Source organism: Eleginops maclovinus, chromosome 19 (assembly GCF_036324505.1).
Source record: "Eleginops maclovinus isolate JMC-PN-2008 ecotype Puerto Natales chromosome 19, JC_Emac_rtc_rv5, whole genome shotgun sequence".
NCBI classification, from domain to species: Eukaryota; Metazoa; Chordata; class Actinopteri; order Perciformes; family Eleginopidae; genus Eleginops; species Eleginops maclovinus.
The window spans coordinates 24,063,754-24,085,330 of record NC_086367.1 but is presented as its reverse complement, the minus strand read 5'-3'; the positions used below and the strand labels follow the sequence as shown (position 1 = coordinate 24,085,330).

At 42.1% G+C, this 21,577-nt stretch overlaps 1 protein-coding gene and 1 long non-coding RNA gene across 6 annotated transcripts in view; one reads left to right on the top strand and one right to left on the bottom strand.

The window, feature by feature from the left end:
- Positions 1 to 21,577, bottom strand: part of LOC134881330 (uncharacterized) — a 253,336-nt gene that overhangs the window by 116,622 nt on the left and 115,137 nt on the right. The gene's annotated exons all lie outside the window — the stretch shown is intronic.
- The window catches only part of actn1 (actinin, alpha 1), a 48,011-nt gene that overhangs the window by 1,007 nt on the left and 25,427 nt on the right, over positions 1 to 21,577 (top strand). The gene's annotated exons all lie outside the window — the stretch shown is intronic.

Sequence of the window (21,577 nt, the reverse complement as noted above, 5' to 3'; positions counted from 1 at the left end):
TCTTGTACTTGAGTAAAGTAGAAGTACCAGAGTGTAGGAATACTCTGTCACAGTGAAAGTATTCTAAATGTTCCTCCAGTGAAAGTAGAAAGTACTCTCCTCTAAATGTACTTAAAGTAGCGACAGTAAAAGTAGTCATTGTCTGATTGGTCCATTTCAGAATAATATCTCTGATATGTTTTATAATGATTGATCATTAAAGTGTTCTCAGAGCTGGTAAAGGTGCAGCTAGTTTGAATGGCTTTGTATACTGCAGGGTAGCTGCTGGATTTACTGCAGGTGAACTACAGTCTGATTTAAGGGAGATTATATTTACCATCAGTAATCCAGGTCTGTAAAGTAACTATAGGTAAGGTAACTGAAGTACTCCATTTACCTCTGAACTGTAGTGGAGTAGAAGTACAGTACTTTAGTAAAGCCCCCCCCCCCCCCCTTTATGAGGATGATAATAAGGAAGCTCCCCGGGTTAATTATCTGGACGGTGCGCTCTGTTGGCTTTAATTATAAACCTCATTAAGGCTCTGCTGATCACCTGTGCTGGTTTCTGGTTGTTCTGCAAAACTTTTCACCTCTCATATCTTTGAAAACACACATTTTGAGGAGTCCTGTTGTGTGTGTGTGTGTGTGTGTGTGTGTGTGTGTGTGTATGTGTGTGTGTATGTGTGTGTGGGGGGGGGGCGATTAAAAACTGGACATGACGCCCACCTTTCCAGAGCAACAGATGTCAGCCACGCGCTTCACTGCCCCTCCTGTCATCTGATGATGCGACGTGGATTAGACCGCGCTTAAGTGTGTGTGTGTGTGTGTGTATACTGTGTGTGTGTGAGAGAGACAAGCTAACCCCCTCCCAGGCTCATTTTGCGTCCCCCTAACTAAGCAGTTTGGAGGTTTTGCGCGCGGATTCTGCAGGAGTTTGTGTAGATTGTGGACAACAGTCTGGAGTAGAAGCATATTCTCCTTTACTCGACGTCTTTTCACAGTTTTAATTTCTCTTCTGAGATGTTTATACTCTAGGTTTGGTGATTTTCCAGTCGTTGTATTTTCACATACTTGTAATGAAGTATTTTGACAATAATATATTGGTACTTTTACTCAAGTAAAGCCTCTGGGTAATCCAGTCTTATTTATGTTATTACAGCACTGAATATAGTCGGTCTTTTATGTGAGACTTTCCTCTAACTTCTGCAGTCTTACTTCAACTTCTTACGTTTTTTAAATTTAAATCTCAAATGGAAAACATTTTATGAAACCCAACATTCCCTTCATTTATTCATTTGTTTTATTATTATTATTGGTAGCTAACGGGTCTTCCAACAATGCAGTTTAATATAATAAGACATAAAACCAAGTGAACTATATACATGTTGTAAATAAAACCAATAAGCTACATGTTGCGTGTTTTAAGGGACTTCTTCCACTTCTTCCTGTTTTAAACTCCTCACTTTGGATGATTGGTTGGATGAACCTGAGCTCCATAACCTGGTTTAACTCGGCTCGTTAAAGACATCCATTGGTTTTCTTTAACGAGCCCTGAATCCCCCCCCTCCTCCTCGAGCTGCAGCTCTCTCTCCTGCGTCGTCAGGAGTATGAATGGCCAGTTTGGAGAAGGGGTGTTACTTCTTCTACTCTCTTTTCCTCCCTCCGCTGCGAGGAATCTGAGCGCGCTGTGGTTTGTTGGGCTGGGCTTGCATGGGAGCGAGCGTGTGCCCAAAAATGGTAATAATCGGCCCCTCTCTCTGTGCTGCTGGAAAACTTTTCCCCCTTTAAGTTTCTCTGCTGCTCCCAGCTTCCTGGATTATGTCATCGGCTGCTACCGGTCTGTAGGGAGGGAGGGAGTGAGGGAGGGCGGGAGACAGAGGGAGGTATGCAGGTGTGGAGATCACGATATACAGGGACACAGGGACACCTGTAGACCTGCATCAGGATGACCAGGGGGGCAGGAAGCCAGTTTATATGACCAAGTTTACACATACCAGCCACTCTTTGGAGTAAACGCTGCATCTGTTTAAAGAAAGGAGACACAAATAGTACTTTTATAAAGGCTGGTTTGAGTAAAGACAATATTTACACTACATATAGATGTGTAAGAAAGTATTCAAAGTACTCGAACCATAGAGTAGAAGAGGTCTGTCACAGGCTAAAGTCCTGCATTCTAAATGCACTTTAATCAGGATCAGGAATGTCTATTTGTGAGGGACAAATGAGGTTTGGGACTGGGAAAAAGTGTGTAAGTGTTCCTCTGTTGCAGCTGGTAAAGGACATGCTTCATTTAAATGACTTCATAAAGGCTTAATGATTGAGCTGGTTTAATGTACAATATTACATGTACCAGTATCAGGGTCTCTGCTCCTCTCTCTGGGGGCGTCCCCCTTCAAACCAAAACACAGATTCACCCCGTAAAATGTTAAAGTGCTGCCAGGAAACAATCTCTCTGTGGGTCAGAAAGGGTTTACTGAGTCCAGAGATATGGAGATGGGGTCAGGTGTCTGGTCAGACGGCAGAGACAGCTTACGGAGAATAAAGAGGGGATGGATGTCCGGTGGGTCTGCGGGGGACGAGTGGCAGGCAGCAGGCTGACACTGAGACTGAGATTTCTGGAAAGGAAGTAAATAAACCGGAACTCTGGATTTATTTGTTGTTTGAGGTGCAATACCTGACTCAGCAGCTTTAAGACGTGTAGTGCAGGATTTTCACCTGAAGATGGGCGGAGCCTAATTTAGACCAGAAAAATGCCCTGTTTTGTGTTAATGAGACTAACCTGCATAACAACTAAAGCTTTAAGATGTGTAGTGATTAAAGAGTAGAATATTTTCCTCTGAGATGGAGTGGAGTAGAAGTATGTAGTAGCAGAAAGAGTACCTCAACATTACACGTAATATCAGTACTTGAGTAAATATATTCCCTCTGATGAGCTGAATATTTCTCCCTCATTGATCTGATGATCCTGCAGAGAGTGGACATGTTTTATTCATCCTCTCCACATGACGAGTGTTAAAGTCACACACACACACACACACACACACACACACACACACACACACACACACACACACACACACACACACACACACACACACACACACACACACACACACACACACACACACACACACTTCAGCAATCAGCTCGGCTGCTGATGAACAGATAAGCTTTTCCCATCAAGAAAAACATTATTACTTTTATTGAGATATTCAAAATGATGAGTGGATTTGCATCTTGGAGCTGCTTCCTGTGATAAACACGTGGCTCTGAAGCGTTAAAGGGATGTTTCTAAGTGTGTTTAGACGAGGTACTTCAGTTTATTACCTGCAGGAACACACACCAGCAGGAAGCTCAGCTATGCACTGCTGTGGAGGTATTTGAGACACTTCACTATCACTTTAATTATACGCTTTATTCTACATATTTTCGCTGCTCAACCTTGCTGCCAGAAAAGCGCACCAGAGTCCATTGACAAACACTGAAATTTGAACTACAGGAGTTCTATTTTACTGCTGCTTTGAATGCTTTAATGTTCAAAAAGCTCTTTATTTTTCTCACACTGCTCCTCTTTTCACCCTCTGTCTGAAACCAGAGCCCAGTCTGCTCTGATTGCTCAACCGCTTAGAGATGTCCCGCCCCTTTAGCCTACAATGTGTTGGAGCGCTAGCAAATGTGAGACAGTGATGTCACTAACGGAGTCAAATGGAGGGATTTTAGACATTGCAGACCTTTACATGCACTATAGCCACACGACAGGTAGGGAAACCACCACAGAAGAAGAATAGGGCCTCTTTAAGTTCCCCATCACCTCTTTACCTCTCTGTCAGACGGCTCTTTCTGACCCCGGGAACTGAAGGTATATCCTCTCTTCAAATGCCCAGACTCCAGACACCTTTTCACCTGAGTCTGTTCAACTAGACTTTAATCTCTGAGAAAATGCCAAAAAAGGCTTTGAAGAAGTACACATGATTGCTCAGGTGGGGGATTTTTCTTTTGCAATCCACACTGACGCACACACACACACACACACACACACACACACACACACACACACACACACACACACACACACACACACACACACACACACACACACACACACACACACAGCATGTCGGAGAGTGCTTCAAATATTTTGACTTCAATGCAAGTCTTAACCTGACCCCCGCTCCGCTCTTATCTGAGATCTGTACAGACCCAGGTGTCTCAGGTGCCTTTAAAGCTGCACATTCTATTCAAACAACATTGGACCTGTGTTACCACACACACACACACACGCACACACACACACACACACACAGATTGAGTGTTTTCAGCCGTTCTCTCGCTGTAATGATGCATTCAGGTGTAATTTGTCCGTGTTTGTCCTTATAAGGTTATGAACTGCAGTACCTTCTCCTCCTGCCTCCCTTTTCCCATCGCACACACCCCATCCACCCATCCACCCACCCACACACACAGTCCCGCTCAGACACGCAGGGTCAGATAAGTAGCATACACTCGTCACACGCAGCACTTCTTCAGCTTTAATGGAAAGTTTTTGTTTTCTTAAATTGATATGTTAAAATCAAACCTCCTTTCTCTGACAAACTAGGGAGAGGAAGAACGAATCAATAAATCAAGAAGATGTTGGGTATCATAAATAGTTTTCCATTTGAGAAAAAAATAAAATACAAATAAATAAAAATATCAAATAAACTTAAGAAGTTGAAATAATTTGCTATAAAAATATGAAAAACATATATTTAAATAACTTTAAGTTAAGAAAAATATCAAATATAAAAAACTATATGAAGTGTAAATAAGACTTTTTAAATTGTTGAAAATATGAATAAACACTTTAAGTGAAATGTCCGACAAAAGATAATAAAAAAAGATTAAAATAAAAACATTTATATAAACATACAAAGTTAAAGGTGCCCTATTCTGCTCATTTTCAGGTTCATATTTGAACTTTATGCCTCTGAAACACTGCTCAGTAGTAAAGATTTTTAAGCATGTCACTCCCAGAGCTTCACTTAGGAAGTTTGGTGACGTTTGAGTTCCAGTTAAAAGCCAGCAGCTGTTTGCCAGGTTGCATAATAGGATGTGTAATGTCAGCTTCACAAAATGCTTCCTGTCATCAGATTCCTGGGCTCCCATCATGCACCTTGCTCAGCCCTATTTGAACAAAAGCAGCAGAGCGTCACGGGCCGGCGTGCACAAAGCAGGGAATGTGGAAACAGTGAGGAGAAATTCTTTTTCCTGCACATAAAGCTGCGTCATGTGATGTTTTCCATCCTGCAGCCTCACACTGAGCCCCTGATTAAACTCACATGCAGTTATTAGCTATTGTCAGTCTCTAAATTCACATTTCCTGCATGTTTTCATGAGAGCAGACATCTGGGGGTCGTCAGAGGGAGAGTTCAGAGCAGGTTTAACACTTTGTCTTCCCTAAAGTGCTGAAAAACCCCTGAGATTTAGAATTTTTTTATCCAATTCCACATCAAGAGAGACTTGATACTCTCCGCTGTAGGTGCACAAAACATGTGTACAGTCAGGTGAAATTGGATAATTGGGAAGAGTCTAATATCCTGCATCCCTATTTTTGATGGAAATTCATTATATTATCCAGTAAATTATATTATTGATCCCTTGATTAAACTTACATGCAGTTTTTAGCTATTTTCAGTCTCTAAATTCCCATTTCCTGCATGTTTCTGCATGTTTCTATGAGACTAGACATCTGCAGGTTGCCAAAGGGAGAGTTGAGAGCAGGTTTAACACTTTCTCTTCCCTCAAATGCTGAAAAGAAACTGAGATTTGACTTATTTTACCCAATTCCATATCAGGAGAGACTTGATACTCTCTGAATCAGGTGCAAAAAACATGCTTGCGGTTGGCTGATTGGCACAGAGGTGTGTTATCGAGTATTAACGACCTTTGAAATGTCCATATCGACCAATCAGAATCGATTATTTACCCAACATGGTGAGTACTCCTAAAGGAACGTTAAATGTCTCTACCGTCTGATAATAAGATGCTTTCTGGGAAACTTCTGACGTCACCTCTCAGGTATTTGCAGTCTCTCTGAAATATTGCCTTTTGAAAGACAGGCTAACAGAAGTCTTGAATCCTCTGGAGCGCCTGATCTCTGGCTCTCAGGGTTCACTCTCTCTGCGGGCTGTAAATCAGACAACAGCTCCCAGGAGGAACGATCCTCTGTTGGTCACGCCGCCAGGGTCTCGTTAGTGCTGATTGATGGTGGTGGAGGGGGGGGGGGTTAGCGTCTGACAGGGAGCATGCAGCCATCCACTCGGCCCGTCACAGGAATCTATGTGTGTCAGGATGAGAGAAACTTTATTTGTAATTCTTTATTTAAGATGCTGATTATTATGTGACTTACAGGAGCTTTAGAAAGTCTGAAAACATCCTGAAATATTCCCTGTTTTTGTAAGCTCGGAGACGGGATTGTTCTGCAGGAGGAAGTACTGAGAGCTGCTGGGTGTGAACTCAGGAAAAGTGACCGGGACTGCACACATACAGGAAGTACTTTTACCACATGTGGGAGGAACCAGCAGATTTTTCCGCTGCGTTAAGGAGATAATTAGACTTTTACCCATGCTAGTGGGTTGGCTGTTTTTTAATGCCAGTGACTGTGGGTCAGATACCTTAATAACTACCGGATGGATTGTCTTGAAATGTTGTACAGACATTCATGACAGGTCAGCAGATATACTAAATGCATCAAGTGATACAGGAATACTTTTTTACTTCATTTATTATTATTATTATTCAAATCAGAAAAACGTTATTCATCCAAAAGCAGGATGTACACACTACAGCAAAAGGACATATCAAATAAATGATTAATTAAGGAGGAAAGCATACATTAATAGAGTCAAATCTAATTATTTCAAAGCCTAGTTAGCATAGCATAAAGTTAGCATATATACAGTATTTAGGTATTTTATTTAAACATTAATAAAATGCAAATAATGAAATATTTCTTAACAAATGAGAAGCTTAAGCTGTACTCTTCAGTGCTAATTACAAAGTGCTAGCATGCTAACACGCTAAAATGACATGGTGAGTTAGACATTTCAACCTGCTGAGATTAGCATGTTAGCATTTAGCTCTTAGCCAGGGTTAGCGTTAGCACAGCCTCAAACAGCTGCTGTGGCTGTAGGTTTTTAGTCTTGTTAGAAAGTGAAATAACTTTTTAAACAATCCTGACGGTGATTAAAGGATCAAACAGGAACATCTATCTGGTTGTTATCTTTCAGCTGGAGGATTATTTACTCAATGCTAACATCTCAAAATGCTAACAGGTTCCAGTGTTAGCATTTTAATAAGCGAGTTCGACAAGTTTAAGATATTTGAGATGACTGTTTATTCTTCCTCTCTTTGCATTCTTCTACTTCAGGGGTGTCCAAACTTTTTTCACCGAGGGCCACATACAGGACAATATACGGAGAGCTGGGCTCTTCTAGAGGAGAATATCGCCTCATAAATTATAAGTTAGCAAAACAAATCAAATGTAGGCGAACAATGCGCAATACTTGAAAATGGTTTAAGGAAAGAACAGCCTACATCCCGTCTGTCTTCAGGGTTTCATTTATTTTGTAGGCAGCTCATTCCTTAAAACAGAGCCTCAGATTGCTGATAATGAGAGTAAATATGAAGGTTACATCTCAAGCTCGTTATAGAAATAAGTTATTGTTTTTTTTTTATCAACTCAGATTTGTTAGAAAGTGTTTTAAATTCTAAATAACTGAATTTATTTTAAATTGGGCTCATTAATATATGTTAACATATATATTTGAGAAGTACAATATAAGAGATCAGAAGTTTAATTTGTGGGCCGTATTGTATTCTACTTTTAGAATTTGCAGAGGGCCGATTCACAATGGCCTGTGGGCCGCATTTGGCCCCCGGGCCGTAGTTTGGACACCTCTGTTCTACTTCATGTTTAGCACTCCACTCTTTCTTGTGCCATAAAAGAAAGCAGATCTCAGTTGTAAATGCTAATGTTTGACCGTTAGCATAACTGCTCCTCCTCCTTAGTCTGGAAAACATTTTCACACTTCACTCCTCCTCCTCCTCCTCCTCCTCCTCCTCCTCCTCTCTGAACAGCTTCTCCTTTATTGGTTTTCAGGAAGCTGATTCCTCCTCATCACGCTGCACAAAAGCATCTGTGCTGTTTTAAGCCTTCACTGTTTGAAAAGTCAAATGTGAGCAATTACAGCCTCTTATCTGAGCGGCTCCCAAATGCCAGGGCCTCCGATGCAAATTCTTCCAGGGCTTATTTTCTCAGGCTCCAGAATTAGAAATGTGAACAGGAATCAGCTCTGGCTACAGGTCATTAAAACCGTTCGAAAGGAGGAATTTTCCCTTCTTTCTAAGGGGGCTTTGGAAGTAACAATAGCGTGTTTAAGTTATGCAGAAGACGTGCTGTTTGTTTTTGTTTAATGTACCCTTGAGCTTTGTATCACCAACTCTCTGATAAAATCAATCTGTTGCATTCATAAGGTTGTGTTTGACATCACTTGTTTAAAAAGGGCACAGTGTTCCTTTCAACCGTGCATGAAAGCAAATGTTTGACATATTTGGAAATGTGCAAGTTAGACGTCAACACCACTCTCAAATGTGTAGACTACATATGAAGCACATGGAAGTCCCTGCTCCCGTCAACGAAATGTGAATATACACCTTTGTTTTTATGCAGATTTTACAATTGTAGAGATGCTGTGGGAGGATTTTCCTATCTTTACACAGAGCCAGGCTAGCTTTTACCCCCTCATTTCCAGTCTGTCTGCTAAGCTAAGCTAACCTGATGCAATGAATATCTACTCTACAAAATACTCACATTATTTAACGACCTCTTTCTTGTCTGTAGAGGTGGTTGTCTTGTGAATACACCACTACAGATTAAATGAACACATATAAAGTGTTAGTAACTGAGTTTTCGGGATGCTAAGAGGTGGATTTTTTATTTTGCACTGAGCCAGGCTAGCTGTTTCTCCCAGTCTTTATGCTAAGCTAAGCTAATCACCTGCAGAACGACAAATACAGTTTAACTCGGAAAGAGATCGAGTATGCATATTTTAAAAAGCTGTACTCTACTCACTATTCCAAATAATGCACCAGTCAGCTTGGAGACTCAGAGGTTTTTATTAGCATCCCAGTGGCAGATTTAAGGCTCCAGACGGGGAGTTTCTTTTTTTAATTTTGGGATTCCTCATCCACCATGGGATTTGGGGTCAAGGTGCATTTCCTGTGGAGCAGAGAGTGCAGAGCCACACACACAAACAAGAGAGACAAACTACTCAATACTGCAACACCTCTGGAAGCACTGACACATGTAGGGCTGCAGGACTTGGAAAAAATAACAAACTGAAAATATTTTGACTGGTTTTGGATTTGCGATATGATTCACGATATTGGAGTGACAGATTTATCTTTTTGCATCATCAGCTCCTCAATACTTCAGTCATAATATGCCTTCAACAAATATTGTGCTTCCTACGGATTGGATATTGCTCTAGTCCAAAAAAAACCTGTAGGAATTACTCCTAAAACCCTGACATGACTCAGCGTTTAAGCACTTCCTGCCCCTCTTTATTGTTTTCTTGAACAAGTTTGTCTGTGGTTAACACAAGCCGGAGAAATGTGAGTTCTACAACATAATATACCTCAGTAAATACCCCACTGGCGAATAAAAAAAACTGCAGTTGTTAACAGGTGTCTAAATGAGATGACTAAACGTCATCACCTCCAACATTAGCCGCCTTTAGCTTAGCGGTGGTGACGTGAAGTCATGTGACCGTGCTGTAGTTCCTTTATAGCCCAACATTAGCCTGCCTTTAGCTTAGCGATGGTGACGTGAAGTCATGTGACCGTGCTGTAGTTCCTCTATAGCCCAACATTAGCCTCCTTTAGCTTAGCGGTGGTGACGTGAAGTCATGTGACCGTGCTGTAGTTCCTTTATAGCCCAACATTAGCCTGCCTTTAGCTTAGCGGTGGTGACGTGAAGTCATGTGACCGTGCTGTAGTTCCTTTATAGCCCAACATTAGCCGCCTTTAGCTTAGCGGTGGTGACGTGAAGTCATGTGACCGTGCTGTAGTTCCTTTATAGCCCAACATTAGCCGCCTTTAGCTTAGCGATGGTGACGTGAAGTCATGTGACCGTGCTGTAGTTCCTTTATAGCCCAACATTAGCCGCCTTTAGCTTAGCGGTGGTGACGTGAAGTCATGTGACCGTGCTGTAGTTCCTTTATAGCCCAACATTAGCCGCCTTTAGCTTAGCGGTGGTGACGTGAAGTCATGTGACTGTGCTGTAGTTCCTTTATAGATTGTTCCTTCACAAACTTCCGTGACGGTCTGCAGAAATACGTCATCCCTGAACCACTCTATAGGAATAAAATGCTGATTCATAGTTTAGTCGTAGCCACATCTCTGCAGCTTCACTGTCTGCATGTTCCGAGGAATTCTCCAACACCACATGGGAAGGATGTAGCTCCGTCGCTAAAGCTTTTAATCAAACCACATGCATGTGCTCTTTGAAGCCAGCTGTAGTGTGCGTGTGTGGGGGCCGAAGCAGAGTCTATGAACATGTGAGTGTATTAGCTGTAAGCCTGGTCACAGGAGCAGCTGTGGTGCGTAAGTGAAAGCAGCTTTCAGTAAAGAGATACCATGAAGCTGGAAGCAGGATTCTGCTGGGTGGAGCTGTAGGTGGGGGAGGCGGGGGAGGAAAGGGAGGTTCAGACAGGGGAGCTTTCAGGTGCACAAAGAGAGTGTGTTCCTCCCTTTGTCACAGGAGTCAATAATTCATCATCACAGAGATCAGGTGACCCTTTATTCCTCCAGCTGCTGCAGGGACTTCCTGACACACACCTGATCTACATTTACTTCTTATTCACAATGTTTCTATTTACCAACATGAAACCCAGCTTTTACATCCATTTAGATAAAGTAGGAACAGTAATAGAAGTGTAAATATCTAATTACACTATAGGTTCACTATATATAAAGTAAAGTATATATTTTTACTTTAACTTGTTGTGTTTTTTATGAATATTTGTAATATACTTGCTTCACTTTTACTATTTTGCTTTAACTTCTCCTGTTTATATACATATGTATTGCACTCCTCTTGCTGTAATCTATTATGTGTATATAAATACATTTGAATTTAATTATCTATTATTGCAAATACCTACTTTAACTTCCCATAGTTATATAAATAATTCTAATTTATTTGATCTTTTATTGTGTATTTATCTTAAACTTTTCTTATGTTAATATATATATATATTTAATTGTTTATTTGATCTTATATTATAAAAACGTATATATTTTTTAATTTGATAAAATGCCACAAAATCCAATTTCCCCCCAGGATAAATAAAGACCTCTTATTCTGATTCTACAGTAGTATAAATATCCAGTATCAGTGTGACTGTGAGGTGTATTAAAGCCTCTGCAGCCTCCTCCAGTATTTGCTCTGAGTAATAAACAGACAGGAAGTTACTCAGGGTGTATTTACACTGCGGGGCATTAGGAGTAATTTAGTGAAGGTAAATGAATCAGCCTTCTCGTTGGGAGTGTTTGTCTTGGAGTGAGTCACACGGCGATGGGGAGCTGGAACTATAACACATAAATCTCTCTGTTAATGAGGGTTTGTTAGGAACGTGTTCCTGCTGAAATCCGAGGCTCGATAATTTCTTTTCTGCTGCTCTTTTCCACTCTTTTTCCAGGACATGTATTGAGTGTGTGTGAGTTTCAATCAGCTGCTCGTATTGATCATGTGACCGCGGGCGCTCGGAATTCGTTAGTCTGACTTCCTGCAGGCGAGCTGCTTCACGCACCGATGACTTTGTGCCGTTTGCACACGCTTAAACTCTGCAGCAGCAACAAACATGCATGATACTGTGTTTCCTGCACTACTTTATCAGTTCTGTTTCCGGCTGATGATTCCTTATTTGCGACGATAAACAGCAACATGCATGGTACTCAACTGGAGTGTAGTTTTGCTTATAAATAAATTAAATAATAATCAAAGAAATGGTTGGAGAATAAAAGTGAATTTAAGTTTTAAAATTGAACTTTTTTGCATTTTTGTAAATGTATAAAAATGTACAGAGTTTAAAAAATATTACAATTAAGATATTTTATAATTTGTATACAATTAAAGGGGTAGTTCAGAATTTTGGACATAGGACCTCATTTCCAAGTGAGCCAGTGTGCTATTTATCAGTGGAGACCGTTTCCAACACATCCAGTCCTTCTAGGTGCAGAGTTCGCTCGTGCTAGGCTAGCACAAGTCAATGGTTTCTGCTAGCCTGTCAATAACAACAGTCTGACCCACTCCACAGTACACCCGAGGCACACACATTAAAACGCCAGACTATCGATGTAAATGTCTGTGTTGATAGAATAATGTTGGAAATAAAACTGTCCTTGCAGCGCTTTACATTTTGAGGGACTAGTTTCTCAGCAGCGGCGGAACTATACTTTGCTGCGGTTAGTTGTGTAGTGACGAAGCTGCGCCGAAAAGTGAACAGAGAAGCGCACTCCAGTCGGGACACCTATAGCACAGCGGGATTGAAGCGTTGGATTGTAAAGGAACGACTAGGGAAGGTATTGTAAGAGATGTTCTTTTATTCGAAGCCCAGGAGTCGATTTAAAAGAAACGAAGTGAAGCTCCTCTCATAAGTTTTAAAGGAGTGTTTAATAAAGGATGCAGCAGTAGGTTTTACAAAAGTGTCACAGCTGTGGCTCAATAGCCCGGGACACGCGTCCACAGGCCGCTGACTGAGTGGAGCTCAGCAGTAGTTACTGTCTGGCGGTCCGGAACAAAAGAGAGATCGATTTCACAATACAAACATGTTCTATAGAACCACCCCCTTCCCGCCATACAATAAACAACTTCAAAATAAGACGCTCTCCGCTCTCGTGCTCTCATTGGTTGGTAGCGGGGGGCTGGATCCTGTTGGCCGCTTGTCACATGGGGTTCTCCGGACTCTTCTATAGGCTGACGTCGTCGGGGGCGGGTCCTCTTATGACGTCACCGTCGCCATCTTGTTAGTGATGTCCTGAAGCTCTCATCTACGATATTCTATTATGCAATCCTTCTGAGGTTTATCAGGTATTAAACACGCAATAGTATCATTGCAGCATCAATGAGTGAGAGGTAGAGGCGGTGTGTTTAGTATGTAACTCCACGTGTCCTTCTCCCTCTACTCGTATATACAATACGATATTAGCTATATGCTATCTGAGGCTAAAAACATCCGGTGGTACTACCGGAATTAGACAAATATGGTCCGTCCAGAAACAGTGAATTATCTTTTAACGTTCCGTTTCAATATATTGATTATTTCTTACAGTATGTCTTTCAAACGTGGCCATATCTTCTTGATTGGTTGGTCTAATAAATTCCTTCGTGCACTGTATTCTGCTTCTGTAGCAACGACATCGGCAGGTAAATAAACCATAATAGAGCCAGTAGCCTATTAGCAGCTAATATCAGTCCGCCGCTGCCGTAGCCTATTAGCAGCTAATATCAGTCCGCCGCTGCCGTAGCCTACTACCAACTACAGGGAACACAGTAAACTACGCTGCTGCGGAGACACTAGTCCCTCAAAATCCAATGCGATGCAAGGGTAGTTTTATTCCTAACATTCATTTGTGTGCCTCGGGTGTACTGTGGAGTGGGTCAGACTGTTTCTATGGACAGGCTAGCAGAAACCGTTGACTTGTGCTAGCCTAGCACCAGCGAACTCTGCACCTAGAAGGACTGGATGTGTTGGAAACGGTCTCCACTGATAAATAGCACACTGGCTCACTTGGAAATGAGGTCCTATGTCCAAAATTCTGAACTACCCCTTTAATGCGATTTGTAGGTTCTTTCTTGAGTCTTTCCTTTGTTTACAATATATAACATTTAGCAGGACAAAAAGACCCTCTGGTCAGGATGTGATGCAGCTCAGTGTAAAGAAATGTAGAGCAGAGGCGTGAAGCTACAGTACAGCTGATGTGTTGAAAGCACTTTTTGTTTAAGCCCCCCCATCTATACACCCACACTGACCCCCCCCAGTCATCTGACAGTCAGCGGTGAAAACGCTGCGCTGCACATTTCCCATCATGCCGAGCTGCAGCTGACTCAGGGTTCCTGTGTTTGGACTACACTTCGCATCAGGCCATTTGGCATCTGTCTGTCAGAGAGCTCAGCTACGATGCTGAGTCGCTGGGAAAATAACTTTATTGATATGGAGCAGAACAAATAAATCCTTTGTCTTCTGTCTGTTTTTAAATAAAGTTTTATTGAAATTCATTTATACTGGGAATCAACAGATCAATTAACGTTCTTAAACTCAAATATTTTCTGTAAAATTGAATTAAAGCTTGCATTATTATTCAAATATTATCTTTATATATCCTAAATATTCTATATATTATTTTGGTCAATATTAAATATGATTCTTATAATTTCGAAATATTATTATTTAGCTTAAAACAAAGACAAGAAAAAGGTTACACAATATGAATAAATAAATAATAAATAAATACATTTAAATAAATAAAAAACAAACTTAAGATATTTGATTTAAAACATCACAACAAATATTATTTTAAGAATGACTTTTATCCGGTTTACCGACTTTTAAATATAATTTCACCTACAAATAAATTAGATAAATAAATGGAATAAATAAAACAACGCTTTGAAATAAATACAAATAATAATAATACATCAAATAATTATATACAACATTAAATGAGCTTCATTGCTCTTCCAGAAGCAGCACACTTTATTATTTTATTGCATTTATTTAGTTTTTATTATCGTTTGAAGACTAGTACTTGGAAATAATCGCCCAGCCATAGTCAGTCTATAAAATATAAATTAATGATCTTTATTGTGCTGATAAAATGTAAATGTAAGTGTCATATTATTGTGTCCCTGCAGCTGTGTGAACTTCCCTGTTACTTGAATAACGTCTTTATACCTCAGGCTGTCAATGACTGTCTCTGGGATGCAGGGTGTATTTGAATATTCTGCGCACGGGGATTTGCATCCTATTTGTTTTCCATGAGATCGTCAGGACAGAAAGGCTTCTTCTTGTTCTTCTTCTTGTCTGTCTATCAACGTGTCACCTCAGCTGGCCTTCTGTCGCCTAATGTGGACGTTTTATGCAGGAGAAGTCACGTCACGGACACATAGACTGCTTTTTGTCCACTCTGGGCACCTGTACTGCATCTGTCGTGAAAAGAAGAGTGCAACAAGTTCAACAGATGCACACGCAATTGTTTTTTAATGAAATCATACAGAGACATCCCATAGTATCCTGTGAGCATATTGGTTACCTTGGTTGGTTGTTGGCTAATGGTTGCACAACACAAACGAAACATAGTGAGCTGGACTGTGAGCATTTCAGCAGGATGACTCTAACTAGAACTCCGTACCCTCCCCCGTGAGTCGTGGAGTTTAAACTGTCAGACGTTTTATTTGGTGTGTGTGTGTGTGTTATTTCGGGTCCGGCTGTTTGTTTGTGTGTGTCTCCGGGCATGTTGTCATGGTTACCGCCCAGTGTTCGCTGCTCTGCGGCATCTCGGGCGAGCATCACTCCCCCTCTTTGTGAGACCAAGCTCGGCTGCAGGAGGAGATCTAGGAGATGCCCCTCAATCACTGTGACACACACACACACACACACACACACACACACACACACACACACACACACACACACACACACACACACACACACACACACACATGAATATGCATTACAGCCACCACACTGTAAATAAATGTGTGTGCACGAGTGAAAGTGCACGGGATGAAAAGGAATTGCATGCATTGGAGTGGTGGAAAGTAACTAAGTACAGTTACTCAAGTACAAGAGCTGCACAACTCGGAAGACAAAATAACAGACTGTGTGTGTGTGTGTGTGTGTGTGTGTGTGTGTGTGTGTGTGTGTGTGTGTGCATTTATTCTTCTCACTCTTGAGTTGCATTTGCCTCCACGTGCGTGCCCCTCTTGCACACTTGTGCGCTGAAGCAGCAGCCAGCAGAGAGATAAGTGTAATGGGATGAAGGTGCTGAGTCGGCAGTCTGCATTAACTGCCTGTTTGCTGCACCTGAGAGACTGTGTGTGTGTGTGTGTGTGTGTGTGTGTGTGTGTGTGTGTGTGTGTCTGGAGTGAGGATAAGGCAACAGAAAATGCAAGAGAGAGACCTGCAGAGGAAAGGAAAAGCAGCATCGTCAGCTCCGTTGAATTTAATTGTTTGCACCGTGAATCAGAGCAGCAGGAACACCGGACCAGGGCTGGGAACCAATCAAGGGACAGTGTGTCTTAAGCATGATCACAGACACCTAGCATGTGACTGAAGACCTGAAATGAGTAGTTTACCTGCATTCATGTGTGTGTGTGTGTGTGTGTGTGTGTGTGTGTGTGTGTGTGTGTGTGTGTGTGTGTGTGTGTGTGTGTGTGTGTGTGTGTGTGTGTGTGTGTGTGTGTGTGTGTGTGTGTGTGTGTGGGGATTTTCAGAGTCTTTTTGGGGTGTTTTACAGAAACCTCATCAGCAGGCCATCACGTGCTCAAAAAATTAGATTTGTTTAAAAAAAAGATTTTCTTCTGTTTTTGGTGAATTTTGACTTTTTCTAAATATTTCTTTTTAAAGATCCGCCCAAAAGTTAATATTTCAGAATTCCGACTTCAATCTTAAAATTGTGACTTTCAGAATATTACTTTTTTCTTAAACAAAATAAAAGTAGGCTGTGGTATAGCTCAGTGGGTAGAGCAGGCGACCGTAAACTGGGGTTTGATCCCCGTGTGGTGGACCCAGGTTCGAGTCCCTTTGCCGTGTGTCTATCTACTGTATATTAAAGGCACCGGTTTTTGGCATTGGTTGCCAAAGAAAGTCTTTAAAAATGAGGTGTTAGTGCATGTAAATGGTCTGCAGAGGACCCCTTTACCTCACAGTGCACTCACCCTGCTGGTACTTCTTCCTGTCTCAGAACTTTATGCTCGTTTCATATCAGAGCTCTTCATCGTCTCCACGGTCTGTCTGAGACTTCATCACTTTTCCTTCTCTCCACCATCCTCTCTCTTACCTCCCACTCACAGCTGAGGAGGGTTTCAGGCTCTCCAGATGCAGGAGGAACATCTGCAGAGCCTCGTCCTGCTTCCTCTCTGTTAGCCTCAGACATGAATCCCCTTTATTCTGCAGAAACACGTCCTCAGTCACCTCTCAGTTCTGTTCAGTTCTGTTCAGTTCGTTTTTATTTTTAGGATATAACACTGATCTGATATCAGCTGAGAGCACGGCAAAGCATGCATCATCATCCCATCTATATCTACTCCTGCCGAGAGTGTGTGTGTTTGATAAAAGAAGTAGTGAAGATTAGGGGGATTGTCCTGGATTATGTAGTTTCCTGCAATTCTACACAATATATACTATCCCTTTAAAGTATGTTCTCCTCCACTTCTGTCCTCTCTACAACTGATGGCAATTATATTAGATATATTGGATCATTTTGGATCCTTATCAAGAATAACGCCCACTTTCCCAGCTATTTTAGCATGTTTTCCTCTCTGTTTTGACTGAATTGATGCATCTTTTCTGTGTCTTTCTGAACTCAGTCTTGATGCGGCAGGTGTTGATGTTGCAACAGATGTTTTCAGGTGAACTAAAGATGAGTTATTGTCAATGCAACGCTGAGGAAACGTGCAGATTATGAAGGTGTTTGCACGCCTTGGGATGCAAATCTGTACCATGTATTCTCTGCATGATTTTGCTATAGAACTATAATGTATATATATAATATTTGGGGTAATTTTGTGACTTTTATGGCTCATTTTATGTCTTTTTCTGGACATCTTGTGTATTTTTCTCTAGTTTTTTCCCTCTCTGTGGTTATTTTGACTCCCTTCATTATGTGTGACACTTTCATGTGGACTACAAAACAGCAATTCAACTCCAGAACAGCCAGAAAGGTTTCCCTCCTCTGTATCATTGATGCAACCTTGAGCAAGGCATGCTTCTGCAGAACCCCCCCTTGATGTGTGCATTTTATACGGCTGTTTTTGGGGTTTCATGGGGACATGAACCTGGACATGTCTCTTCCTCTCCCTGCTGTCCTCTGAGAGTCTGAGAGGAGGAAGGTGCTGGAGTTTAGTTTTCCTGGCACCACAAACTATTTCCACCCCTCACTTTGTCTCAGCTGAAATAAACTCAACAGAGAGAGACGACACTTCCACCCTCCTGCAGAGGCCCGGTCCCCCCCGACTCTTCCTCTCAGCCGTGGTGGCTCTAAAGCTGAGGATCTGACTCCTTCCTCTCTGCTGCTTTGTTAACTGCTCTGAGCCCGGAAACATATCAATAACAATGTTTTTCTTGTGATTTCTGCGTCTGTTTGTGGGGTTTTGTCGGGACATGCAGCTCTGTGGCGTCGGCAGCGTCTCCCCGCTCTGCCTCTCGTCTCCTCTCGTCTCCTCGGGGCTGCTGGCTTGTTTCACACAGGATTGTACTAATATGGAGCTGGCACAGAGGCAGGACATATTTTCCTAACTGAGGTTGATTAATGGAGTGAGGAGAGAACAAGGGGGGGAGAAACAGGAGCGAGGAGAGGGAGAAATAACACTAAATGTGATTGCAAGGGTGTGTGGTAAATCTAATATCCCAGTATATGGTATTTTTAGTAACGGTGTTCATCATTGCACAGTAAATATTCTGTACACGTAAACTGTCTCTAAACTGGATCTATTCTAGGGATAAAACAAGACTTTGGAGGACATCCTTTCTGGCTTTTATCTTTCTGGTAAATGGGTCTGATCTTGGGTTGTTGAGCCGATCGAGAGCATGGTGCTTGATGCATAATAGCTTGACATGCTGTCAGAGATGGATCAGAGATGGATGTCCCTTTGACCGCACGCTTTATGCAGTGGATTGTTATATCAGTGTTTGGTGGTTGCTTTACTTCAGTACGGAAACCCTGTAACTGTTCCTGAGTTCGTTCAGGTATCCATATACTGTAGGAACCAGACTGCATGCTGTTACAGAACTCAGTTTTTTTAGAAAAAAATCATTAAAATTAAACATTTTGAAAAAAACTCAACAGAGAGAGACGACACTTCACTGTCCTGCAGAGGCCCGGTTCCCCCCCAACTCTTCCTCACTCAGCGGGAGCCGTGGTGGCTTTAATGCTGACGATCTGACTCCTGTGCAGTTTTTTATAAAGAAAAAAAAAATCTGAAAAAATGAAACACTCAAAAAAACATTAATTTGGGAAAGGTAAATTCTAGAATAAGTAGAAAATAATATCAGAGACAAAAGTCAACAAAAAGTCATACAGAAGAAATCAGTAAATCTCACTATTTTCTGACATTTACATCCTCTGTAGGAGCCTCCAGGTCCTCCAGTTCGTCCTGCAGTCAGCTTCACGCCGCTCTGAGAGTGAAACAGAATATCTCTCGTGGTCGGTCTCACAGCTCTCAGAGATTCACAGCACATATGGCTCTGACACAGATTGTACGAGGACAGCAGGATCCCACATACAGTACACACAGGAGTATTTATACTGCAGGCGGCCTGAATGCTGCTGCACTGCTTTAGGTAATGATGCTTCTAGAAACACTTTCCCTGGGAAACAGCTGTTTGCATTTACATCACATGCTGGGGCCTGCTGAGCTGTTTCAAGTTGCTTTCACAAGCCAGACTGAGGCTGTTTCAATCACACTCACACAGACTCAACATCGTGCAGGAGTCGTATACTACACAAATATTACAGCATGCTCTTTCCTAGCTTCTTTTGGACATTTGTCTGTATGTGTTTGACCATATTAAGGCCTCTTCTCTGTAACTTCTGTCCTGGTTTGGGTCAGTCTTGCTGCAGAAGGTCTTTAGGCTGCCACAACTCTTTTAAATTAGATGTGACAGCTAAGCACGACCGCCTCATGCATTCATTGTAGATCCTCCTGCTCTTTATCCCAGGAGAGGCCGTTGCATTTCTCTTTGAGAGTATTATCTGTCATTTCTTTAGTTGTTGTCTGCCTTTTTATAGTTGTTTTCTGTTAGTTTTTGGTCTATTTGAGGTTAATCTGTATTGTTCTGTTAGTATTTGAGGTGGTTTTGTGTCTGAAGTGAAGATATTGTGCATTCTTTGTAGTTTTGAGTGTTTTTTTGCAACTCTATCATATTTAGAATACCATGTATATGTCACCATATTGCCCTGCCTTAACCTGAATACTCAAAATGTTACGGTAAGGCTGTTTTTCTGTCTGTTGTTTCGGGTTCTCACAGTATTTCTGTCCAGGATGGATCGACTTCTCCGATTTTCCAAGTGACGGCCCCTTCTTCTTTCCCTTCCTTTTTCTGTTCCACTTTCCCACCACCTAGTTCAATGCTCACCCCTCAAAAACATGATAGAAATGAAACTTCTCATTTCTCCAAACTGCAGCAAAAGGTAACTGGAAACCACGACCTTTAATATACCTGTAACAATACTCCAAACCCCTCCTCAGTGCAGCTTTAACGGGACCAGACAGCAGTAACTATCGGAGGCTTTTGAGTCTGACCATGAAGGAGTCTGGGAGTTCACTGGAGGAATGTGAGCTTGTTAAGTGTGCAGGAGGGAGGGTATGGGTTTGGCTCTGAGGCTGAATTAGCCGGGCCTCCTGCAGCTCCGCTAACTCTCCGGGTCACGGTGCAGCCTGCAGACACCTGTGAGTCACATGACCTTCGATGAGTGTTTGGTCAACATTGCCGACCCTTCAGGTGTTCGGGGGGGCGCTCTGCAGGTCACGACACGGAGTTAGCGCTCCACTGGCTGCAGCTGCAAGATTACTGCGTTGAATTTTGGTTGTTGCCCTGACATAAGGTCTGTGGTTAACACGAGCTGGAGGGAGTTTTGTACTACAACATAAAAGTAAAGAGTCTAAATGAGACAAGTTACCGTCATCATGCCCAACGTTAGCCGCCTTTAGCTTAGCGGTGGTGACGTGAAGTCATGTGACCGTGCTGTAGTTCCTTTATAGCCCAACATTAGCCTCCTTTAGCTTAGCGGTGGAGACGTGAAGTCATGTGACCGTGCTGTAGTTCCTTTATAGCCCAACGTTAGCCGCCTTTAGCTTAGCGGCGGGGACGTGAAGTCATGTGACCGTGCTGTAGTTCATTTATAGCCCAACGTTAGCCGCCTTTAGCTTAGCGGTGGTGACGTGAAGTCATGTGACCGTGCTGTAGTTCCTTTATAGCCCAACGTTAGCCGCATTTAGCTTAGCGGCGGGGACGTGAAGTCATGTGACCGTGCTGTAGTTCCTTTATAGCCCAACGTTAGCCGCCTTTAGCTTAGCGGCGGGAGATGTGAAGTCATGTGACCGTGCTGTAGTTCCTTTATAGCCCAACGTTAGCCTCCTTTAGCTTAGCGGTGGTGACGTGAAGTCATGTGACCGTGCTGTAGTTCCTTTATAGCCCAACATTAGCCTCCTTTAGCTTAGCGGCTCAATGCCACATTTTAAATGTTAAAATCCCTAAATTGCAGCAGTTTTCTTATGGAATGCAAGTGTTTTGTGTCCTTAATCACCTTAATGTGGTCGAGGCTACTGTTAGCT